An 11,380-nucleotide genomic window follows, 5' to 3' on the forward strand; every position below is an offset into this window, starting at 1 on the left:
CTCCAAAAGTAGCATCTTTGCCATTACCTTTATAATCAGCAGGGGCATGGATCATGGACTTCCACATGGTTTCAGGCAAAAAGCATGGACCACAGACATTCACATGATCTACAGCATCAGCATATGTGTGATGGTTTGTTTACACTTGGCCCAAGGAGAGGCACTATTAGGAGGTATGGTCTTGTTGGAGGAGGTGTGTCACTGTGTGTGTGGGCTTAAGACTCATATCCTAGCTACCTGGAAGTCAGTATTCTGCTAGCAGCCTTCAGGTGAAGATGTAGAATTCTCAACTCTACCTGCACCATGCCTGCCTAGATGCTGCTATGTTCCCACCTTGGTGATAATGAATTGAACCTCTGAACCTGTAATCCAGACTCAATTAAATGTTGTCCTTCATAAGACTTGCCTTGGTCATGGTATCTGCTCACAGAAGTAAAACCCTAACTAAGACATCATGTCATGGACCTTAGCATGGTCACCAGTGTCAGTAGAGATGATGAACATCAACACAACCCTCTGCCACAGCATAAGCCATGGACACCCACATAGCCCTTGGCAGTAGCATGTACAAGGAACATGGGCCACTGACACCAATATGGTCTCCACTGGAAGCCCAGCCCATGGATATCAGCATGGTCTCAGTGATAACATGGGCCACAGACATCAACATAGCACATGGCTGCAGTAGCACCACAGACCCAAACATGGCCCTAGGCAACAGCATGGACCACATACAAGACATCATCATGGTCTCAGGTAGCTTCACAGGCTATTCACATTAACATGGTTCCCAGTAGATTTGATTTTATGAGTTTTGTGAATTTGTAAACATCTGTGTCTCAGTATCTGTATGTATTTCTGGTGCTTTTTCTTTGGCCTTTTTCTGATGATGATGATGATGATTATTATTATTATTGTTATTATTATTATTGATGTCTGTATTCTAGAGAGAGAGAGAGAGAGAGAGAGAGAGAGAGAGAGAGAGAGAGAGAGAGAGATGTGGATTCAGGAGGATAAGAATGTGGGAAGAATCCAGAAGGAATTGTAGGAGGGGAAACAATAATTTGAATATATTGAATAAAAATTACTTTCAGTAAAATAAAAAAAGAAAAAGGGGGAAAGAACATGGTGGCTAAGGGAAAAACCAAGTATCAGGATCCTACTTTTCTGTTTGAATACTCCTAATCTTTTTGCACCCTTCCCTAACAGCCTCACCTACCTTACTAACTAACCCCACTAAGCTGGTCACTTTGTCTGTGCTATCATATTCACTTCTACATGTCTCCTAGAAGAACTTACTATATCTCTCATACTGACACCATTTATCTCTGTGACATTCTGAGTTCATGAGGCACAAATTTATTCTATCTGCTTTGTAAGCCAGGACATAGAACCACAGACAGCATTTTTCTCTTGGAGAATATTCACGGAAGGGGGAAAGATTTAAAAAGAAGACAAAAGAAATGGGGGCAGAAACAACAATGAAAATTGAAACAGTAATTTTAAATTGATAATTTCATAGTTACTGTTATCAATATTTTAAACATTCATTGCAAATGAGTCAGACTATTACTAAATTATTTTATTGTATTTTATTAAAGTTGAAATGCTTTTAATGTGACCTGGCTTAACAATTATTAATAGCATGACTTAAAGAAAAATCACAACTCTTCCAGTAAAAATATAGAGCAGAATAGTGTAAGACACCTGAAGTCACACCGTAACCTCTACATATGTGTACACAGGTGCCTGCATGCATGCATGTTGAAATTCATGTGATACATGCACATGCACACAGGTGCACATGCACACACATGCATGCACATATAAACATGATGCCTACAAGAATATCAAAATGACTCATTGTGTAACAGGACCTGCCACCAAGAACAGCAATTTGATTTTGAATTCCAAATCTCACACAGAAAAACAAAAACTGATTCTGGTGAGTTGACTTCTGATTTCCAAATGTGTACAATGGTATGTGTATACATGCACATAAAAATAAATAAATATCAATTACATGGTTCCAAAGGAAAAAATGTTTAAGAGACCATTAAAGCTATAGTTAGTAAGGTTTTAAAAGGTCTTTGAGAAAAGCAATATGTAAGCACTTCTAGAAAATATTTGGAAAGAATAATTAAAACATGTCATGATGTCTGTGTTGCTTCTCTAAGCCCCGCATCAAACAGGCTTCCCACCATTTTCACTCCTCTGTACTCCCTATATAATCCCTAATCCTGGATATGCTCTCAGTGCTCTAAGTGGAGACCATTTTGTAAATATTCAAATGCTTTCCTACCCAACACTGTACCATGAAACTAGACAAATCACAACAAATATGGATGAACCTGTAGTACCTTGCACACAGATAAGATAAAATGATAATAGAAAACATTAAATATATATGTATATATAAAACCATATATAACACAAACATACACATTTGTATGTATATGAATTGTTTTCATATATATTGTGTTATATATGTGTATATATATATATATATATATATATATATATATATGGACACGATATAGCTAATAGGAAATTCATTGAATTGGACTATATTCTCTACATATTAAGCTCTGTGATGACAATAATTACTTAAGCATAACTGTATACAATGAAATTGTAAGCACTATAATGTACATTTTTGCAATGATTTTCTAAGTCCTTAGAGTTAAGTGGTTTAGTCTGGCCCTGTCAAAACAGAATTGTCTTCCTGCCCTCTGAATCCAGCTTCCCATTCCCAAGCAATCCAGGGGAGCTGTGCTCTTTGCTCCTTTCTTCTCATTTCCTACATGGCATTTGCCTCAAATCACTTTGCACAGGCATTTCCCCACACTGTAAAAAGTGCTATGTGAAAAGTCCACAATGATTACCATATATTGTATTCTCTACAAAATACAAGAGAGGCAACTCTCCTCTCTCTATGTATATGGTGCCTAAGCTCTCTTCTTCTATTAGAACATTACTGTCACTGACAAGGCCACAGGGAAAGAGACTAAACCTATGCTTTCCACTATCAGAATCCTGTAGCCTGTATGTGAACATTAAGACAGAGCAAATCTACCAGGGAGCACTGTGTTCTGCCACATTTGTTCATGCTGAAATCAGGATGAGGTCCCCTCTATGCAGGCAGCAAAACAGCAGATGATGATGTGCTGATCACTATGGAAACCACCCTGCTTTCAACAGCTCTCTCTCTCCCTCTTTTTTTTAAGAGGTAAAACCTTGGTGAAAAAATGAGGAATTGTAGTGTATCTATCTGTCTCTCTCTTACAATCTCTCTCCCTCCCTCCCTGTATCTCTCTCTCCCTCCCTCTTTCCCTCTGTCCTTTCCTGTGTCCCTCTTTCTCTTACCTTCCTCCTTTTTCTCTCCCAGAGTGTTTTTTGAGTAGTATTTTTATTTTGCTTATTTGTAGGAAAGTTTTTATATAGTTTTTGACTCATTGATCATCCAGGGAGTCTGATATATATATATATATATATATATATATATATATATATATATATATATATATATATATATTTTTTTCCACCACCCCACCCCCACTCCACCAGACCTCCCCACTCCCTGGGACCTCAAGTTTCTTGAGGGTTAGGTGCATCTACTCTCAGTAAGGTCAGAACAGGCAGTCCTCTGCTGTATGTGTTGGGGGCCTCGTATCAGCTAGTGTATGCTGCCTGGCTGGAGGCTCAATGACTGAGAGATATCTGAGGTCCAGGTTAGTTGAGACTGCTGGTCTTCCTAAGGGTTACCCTTCTTCTCAGCTTCTTCTAGCTTTTCCCTAATTCAATCCCAGAGGTAACCAGCTTCTGTCCATTGGTTGGGTTTAAGTTTCTGCATCTGACTCTTTCAGGTGCTTTTTGGGCCTCTCCCCAGTCAGCCCTGTTAGGCTCTTGTTTGTAAGCACAACATAGCATCAGTAATAGTGTTATATGTTGGAGGATCCTTTGGGTATATGCCCAGGAGTAGTATAGCTGGATCCTCAGGTAATACTATGTTCAATTTTCTGGTGAACCACCAGATTGATTTGCAAAGTGATTGTAACAGTTTGCAATCCCACCAACAATGAAGGAGTGTCCTTCTTTGTCTACATCCTCACCAGCATCTGCTGTCACCTGAGTTTTTGATCTTAGACATTCTGACTGGTATGAGGTAGAATCTCAAGGTTGTTTTGATTTGCATTTCCCTGATGACTAAGAATGTTGAACATTTTTTGTTTTTGTTTTGTTTTGTTTAGGTGCTACTCAGCCATTCGATATTCCTCAGTTGAAAATTCTTTGTTTAGCTCTTTACCCCATTTTTTTTAATGTGGTTATTTGATTCTCTGAAGTCTAACTTCTTGAGTTCTTTGTATATATTGGATATTAGCCTTCTATCAGATGTAGGGATGGTAAATATCTTTTCCCAATCTATTGGTTGCCATTTTGTCCTACCAACAATACCCTTTGCCTTAAAGAAGCTTTGCAATTTTATAAGGTCCCATTTGTCTGTTGTTGATCTTGCAGCATAAGCCATTGGTGTTCTGTCCAAGAAATTTTCCCCTGTGCCCATGAGTTCAAGGCTCTTCCCCACTTTCTCTTCTATTTTTCAGTGTATCTGATTTTATGTGGAGGTCCTTGATCCACTTGGACTTGAGCTTTGTACAAAGAGATAAGAATGGGTCGATTTGCATTCTTATAATAGTCAGAAGCTAGAAAGAACCCAGATGTCCTTCACCAGAGGAATAGATACAGAAAATGTGGTACATTTACACAATGGAATACTACTTAGCTGTTAAAAACAATGACTCCATGAAATTCTTAGGCAAATGGATGGAACTAGAAAATAATCATCCTGAGTGAGGTAACCCAATCACAAAAGAACATGCATGCTATGCACTCACTGATAAGTGGATATTAGTCCAAAAGCTCAGGATACCCAAGATACAATTCACAGACCACATGAAGCTCAAGAAGATGGAAGACAGAAGTGTGGGTGCTTTGGTCCTTCTTAAAAAAGGGGAACAAAATACTCATGGGAGCAAATACAGAGACAAAATATGGAACAGAAATTGAAGAAAAGGCCATCATGAGACTGCACCAACTGGGGATCCATCTGATATACAGTCATCAGTCCCAGACACTATTTTGGATGCCATGAATTGCATGCTGACAGGAGTCTGATATAGCTGTCTCCTGAGCTGTCTACCAGAGCCTATCAAATACAGAAGCAGATGCTTGCAGACAACCATTGGCCTGAGCACAGGGTCCCCAATGGAAGAGTTAGAGAAAGGATTGAATGAGCTGAAGGGGTTTGCAATCCCATAGGAAGAACAACAATATCAACCAACCAGACCTCCCCAGAGCTCCCAGGGCTTAAACTATGAACCAAAGAGTACTGTACATGGAGAGACCCATGACTTCAGCTGCATGTGTATCAGAGGATGGCTTTGTTGAGTATCAACAGTAGAAGTCTTTGGCCCTGTGAAGACTCAAATGTGTAAGGGAATGCCAGGGTAGAGAAGCTGCGAGTGGGTGGGTGGGTGTAGGAACATTCTAATAGAAGAAGGTGGAGGGAGTTTTGGTAGAAACTGGGAAAGGGGATAACATTTAAAATGTATGTAAAGAAAATATCCAATAAGAAAGAAAAATAATAATAAAAACAGTAATAGTGACAGGCCTTGGGGCCTTCCCTTGAGCTGGCTTCTAATTTGGGCCTGTCACTAGACCTCCTTCCCCTCAGGCTCTTCTCCATTCTTGTCCCTGTAGTTCTTTCATACAGAAACAATACTGGGTCAGAATTTTTGAGTCTTTTGTTTAGTTACCGTGAGTTTGTATAATTTATAGAAGTCATTTTGTTATTGCTTTCAAGATTTATTGCATTGTTTTTACTATAATATGCTGTGGAGAGTTTCTCCTTTTTTGTTCTCTTTGATGTTTTCATGCTTTGTCTATCTGTATGAATACGTCTTCTCTTAATTTGAGGAAATTTTCTTCTGTGACCACATTAAAGATGTAGTCTAGGACATGGACCTGGAACTCTCCCTCTATGCTTGCAAGTAGTAGGGTTAGCTTTTTTCATGGTGTCCCAAAGTTTCTGCATATTATTTTTTTGTGTTTTTTTTTAATAAAAACTTTATCATATTCTAAGATAAAGTCAAACAATTCTTCTACTCTAGTTTCAAATCGTAATATTCTTCTCCTGCATTCTCATTGTTAAGGCTTTCCTTTGATTTTTTTTTTAATCAGCTTATTAGTATGTTCAATTCTATATTCATTTCAGGTTTACTTTATTTTAATATTTCTAGCTTTTTATTAATATATTTAAATATTTAATATATTTGAATATTTAATATATTTCATTTATTTTTGAGAATTTCCTACATATATACTCTATTTGCATAATTTTCTTTCTCATTTATTCTTTTCTCACAGAATATATCTCAACCAGAGTTTCCCCTCTTCCTTCCAGTTCCCTGCCCTCATGTCTCCTCACTCCCAGACCCGCTGCTCCTCCATTTTCCTTCAGAAAAGATCAGGTCACACAGAGATATCCAAATAACATAGATCCTCAACTCCTATGGCACCTATAAAGCTTCCTTGCCCTCTTCTACAGTGTTCCCTGAGCTGTAATGTTTGACTGTGGGTCTCTGAATCTGTTCCCTTCGGATGTGGGAGGAATCCTCTCTGATTGGGTTACTGAAAGCTTCAGTTCCATCTTTATTTGGGATTGAATATGTTGTAATATTTCTAGGTTTTTATTCATTTTATTAAAATCCTGAATTGCTTTATATCAATTTGCTTCATAGTTAAAGTTGTTTCCTTAGAGTTTAATTGGGAGTTTATCCTTATTATCGTTAAGGTCAATGAGGTGTTTCTTTCTGTCTTCTTCGAACTTCTTCAATTCTTTGATTACATTTATAATTGTTCTTTAAAATTCTGTATCTTGGTAGTTCTCATTAAAGAACATTTCCATAGTAATGTTGGTTTACTGGAGGAGATATAGTCTTGGCCTTCCCCATTGTTTGTGGTTTTGCAATGTGGCATTTTTGTGGACACATTTCATTGGTTGTTTTCAGTAAGAGACTCTGACCTGATTCTGTTGAGAAAATACTTTTGCCATTGCCCAAAGTAGTTTGGTTTCACATCAGATATGAAGAACTTACAGCTCAGACCTTCAGATATTCAGTGTTGAGTTTTATTCCGAGGAATAGCCTTATTTTCAATTCAGTAGTAACCAGAAAGTTCATGAATGCAGCTCCCAGCCAGAAGTGAGCATAGCAAGGCAAAGTGGGACAAATAATTTGTCAATAATAGGATGAGCCTGTTGCTCCCAGCTGGACTTTGACTTAGGGGAGCTTCATGGGAGACAGTCAGAACAACTCACCTGGCTGGTGTCCATGAGGGTGGCCTAGGTTTATGGGATGGTATAGGCTACAGATTGGGGGACCTAAAAAGTTTGCTCATATTTAGATGAGATGCTGACAGATTCTGGGCATATGTGGGCTTTCAGAGTTAGGGTTTGGGGAACTCCCTCAGCTAGTGTGCACCCAGGAACTATTTGAGAAAAGTTTGGCTGGGAATCTACACTGATTTTTCTGAACTTATCTTAAGATCTTCCATTTTTAAATGTCAATTTTCCAGTTCGGTGATGCAGCTCAATGGTGAAGAACTTGATTATTGTGCTTAAGATGTTAGCTATTTGTGCCAACTCAAGTGGCAGGGAAAGCATTCCCTGCCATGGACTCCCTTTGTAAACTTTGTAAACCCTCAAGGCAAGGAAGGTGCCAGACCCTGGGCTGAGGAGCACCAATGGACAAGCCTCACTTCCAACTTCCCTAAAAGCCCTAATAGCTATTTTCTAAGGGTTGAATCCATTATCTTCCATCCTACATAGGAGAGTGGACATGCCCTGCCCTATAAGAAACAAAATTCCACCAATTCCTGAGCTTGCTCCAATGATTGGGTACAATTAGGTGCAATAATCTTTCTAATACGAGGCTACCCTGGACAGCTCCTCCCTGCCCCCCAAGAAGCCCTATATAAACTCAACGTTCTGCCCAATTATCTGTTACTTCTCATCTGAGCAGACACAGTCACCCTCCTGGGTTGCACAGACACCTTCACCCCCAAATAAATGTCTTGTATTACTTTCTGGTATGAGTTGGCTCCTTACAGACAGGATACCTTTTCCAGCAAAGCTGTACAAATTTCTCCAGAGCAGAACCTTTGCTAAGGAAACCATGCCCAGACAGAGCAGAGTTGTTACATACTTGAATTGGGGAAACTCCCAGAAGCTGGAGTAGAACTTCTGTAAAGGAAGCCTTTCCATTCAGACCTGCAACATTTACACAAGCCATGTGCTCAATTCTCAACACCACCTCAAAAAAATTAAAATAAGTTAAAAAGTAAAAATATGTAACAGTTTTATATACGGAAAATCTGAAATGATGAAATGTGTTTGAAAAATTTTTTTAAACTATTTGTGTAGGTAAAATACCAAACTTCTAAAGTTTCAGTTGGTCTTTGTCCTGGAGATTGTCATACTCTCCTACATGGCAAAGTGAAATAAAGGTTGCAAATTTAAGTTGTGAATTTGCTAAATGTCAAGTGGAAAACAATCTCCATTTATTGGTAGACCCAGGATAAACACAAGAGCCCTTAGGGAAGAGGGAACAAGAACAGAGTGGTGTGGCTTGAGAAAAGTTCAAGTCACACTGGCAATTGGAGTGAAAGATGGGGGAGGGGCACAGGGCAAGTGATCCATATGAACTGTTTAACGTAGGAATGGTAAAACAAACAAAAAAACAAACAAAAAACAAAAAACAAAAAACAAAAAAACTTTCTCCTAGAGCAAATCTAATCCATTGATTTAACCCAGTAAAACCTCAGCAACCGTTCTAACCCTTAGAACTATGAGAGAATAAAATTGTGTTGTTGTAAACCTCTGAGCTCATGCTCATTTCTTTCAGCAGCAATAGGACTAACCACTGAAGATCTATTCCTGTGCCTAACTGGTATGTGCTCCAATCCAGAAGGTAAGATGCTGAGAAACAGGTAAGTAGGCACCAAGGGGAGAATGACAAGGATGAGTTCTGAACCTCTACAACGCTGTGAAATCTGATGGGCAGGGCTTTGTCATTTATTAGCAGAGGAATGTCTCAAATTTGCAGAGATTCAATATAGGCAAAGCATGATGGTATGAGACAAGATGTTTCCTGTGCAAATGCAATACACACATCTATTTGCCCCAATAGCAAGCCCACAACAGACCAAACTACATGGATACCACCAAATTCCAACTTGGTGAGCCAATAAGTTTTACTGCTTCTACTTACAGAAGTACATTGAGGGGTTCGATAATGGAGCAGAAGTGAATCAAAGTCATCTATATCACCAAAGTGCATTCCCGCATAGATGGCAGCTCAACAAAGCTGTGAATGTGGAGCACACTGCACAACCTGTGTGCACAATCAGCTCAACAGGTTGGAGGTTGTCTTTCCCGAGTGACTCAGTTGGTCCAAACCTCTTCCATGCAGCTCAGCTTGTTTATGCTTCTTTGAGACAGCTGCTCTAATCCCAAGAATCTTTTTTTTTGAATCTTGACTTGGCTGCGAGTGACTATCTAAGATTTTATGTTTACTCTTGAGAGAGAGAGGGACTTAGTGAATCTGATCAACTCCAGGAACTTCCTGAAGTTGTTTTGAGTTGTTTACCTTGCGTCTTAAGGAGCTTCTCTACAGAGTGGAACGTTTTCATCTTCAGATGAAACTGCTACACAACGCATGGATCTAACAAATTTGAGTTCTAAGGGGTAGTGAGCTGATAATATTTTTCAAAAAGCTAATCACCAAAGTATAACTATAATATTTAGAATTTTCACAAACTTCCATTGACTATAGCAATGTGATTCAGAAAATATTACAATACTGATTTCTTGAGTTACTAGAAAATATTTTCTGATTAACTGTGTAAAGCTATGATGATATAATGTAAGACTTAATGTAGCCCAACATTCTAAAATTAAGCTGCTCTTGCTTTTTTTGGATACCAATGATCAGATTTGAGGACCTATACCATCTGTCATGGTGAATGATGTGTTATAGAGTGAACTTTGATCTTTATATTTCTCATGTGGCTAACAGTATAAAGAAAAGATGAACATGCACACGTGTATGCACATGAGTAGTTATGTCAGGATGATGAGCTGGTGGTAAGATATATAAAATGTGCATGTGGATAGCTAGACTACTGAGGCTACAACAAATTAAATAACTATGTTGCAAACATGCATCCATGGTTCAAGGTTTTCTCACATCCTTCATTCTGCACTTCATATGTGCATTGTAAGAGTAAAAACATCAGACCAAGAAAAATAACTTAATTGAGGTCAAATGATTAGGTGGTAGCTGTAATAAACTTTACAGATTTAGGAAAAATGGCCTTGAGGATGCCGTGTGTGGACCTGGTGTGGATCACAATGTTTAAACCTCAGAAAACGTCATGAATGAATATGTTTGTTGTTCTCCTATGCATGATAGGAAGCAGAAGGTTGGTATTCTCCCAAAAACTACACATTAACCTAACTGACTCACACTTTGTCACCTTCTTATAGAATAATTGCCTAATCACTATCTAAATAAACTCCTCACTCATGGTAATTACACCTACAGAGGGTTTCCTTATAAGCCTGCTCTATTGCTAAATTGTTTGTTTTGACAGAGGTTTCTCATGTGACCCAGGGTGGCCTCTAACTTGCTATATAGTTAAGGATGATCCTGAACTCCTGATCTTTTTTTTTTTTTTTTTTTTTTTTTTTTTTTTTTTTTTTTTGTCTTTCAAAAGAAAACATTTAATTGGGGCAAATTTACAGTACAGAAGGTTAGTCCATTATCATCATGGCAGGAAACAGGATGTTGGATAAAGAGCCAACAGTGCTACAACTGGAGCCACAGGCAGCAGGAAGAGAGAATGAGCCACTGGGTCTAGCTTGAGCTTCTGAAATATCAAAGCATAGCCCCCAGTGACACACTTTCTCCAACAAGACCACACCTACTCCAACAAGGCCACCTCCTAATAGGGCATCATCCTATGTGCCTGACCCTGATACTTTTTTTTTTTTTTTTTTGGTTTTTCAAGACAGGGTTTCTCTGTACAGCCCTGGCTGTCCTGGAACTCACGCTGTAGACAAGGTTGGCCTCGAACTCAGAAATCCACCTGCCTCTGCCTCCCAAATGCTGGGATTAAAGGCATGCACCACCACACCCAGCCCCTGACCCTGATTCTTTTTTTTTTTTCTTTATTTACATTACAAATGCTATCCCGAAAGTTCCCTATACCCCCCCTCCGCCCCTGCTCCCCTACCCACCCACTCCCACTACTTGGCCCA

The 11,380-nt window shown here is 38.9% G+C and overlaps 1 pseudogene; it reads right to left on the reverse strand.

Annotated features, from left to right (window-relative positions):
• Window positions 1-484: 484 nt before the first annotated feature.
• The window catches only part of LOC110320792, a 14,195-nt pseudogene continuing 3,299 nt past the window's right edge, over window positions 485-11,380 (reverse strand).

This window comes from Mus pahari, chromosome 4, assembly GCF_900095145.1.
Source record: "Mus pahari chromosome 4, PAHARI_EIJ_v1.1, whole genome shotgun sequence".
Lineage (NCBI taxonomy): Eukaryota > Metazoa > Chordata > Mammalia > Rodentia > Muridae > Mus > Mus pahari.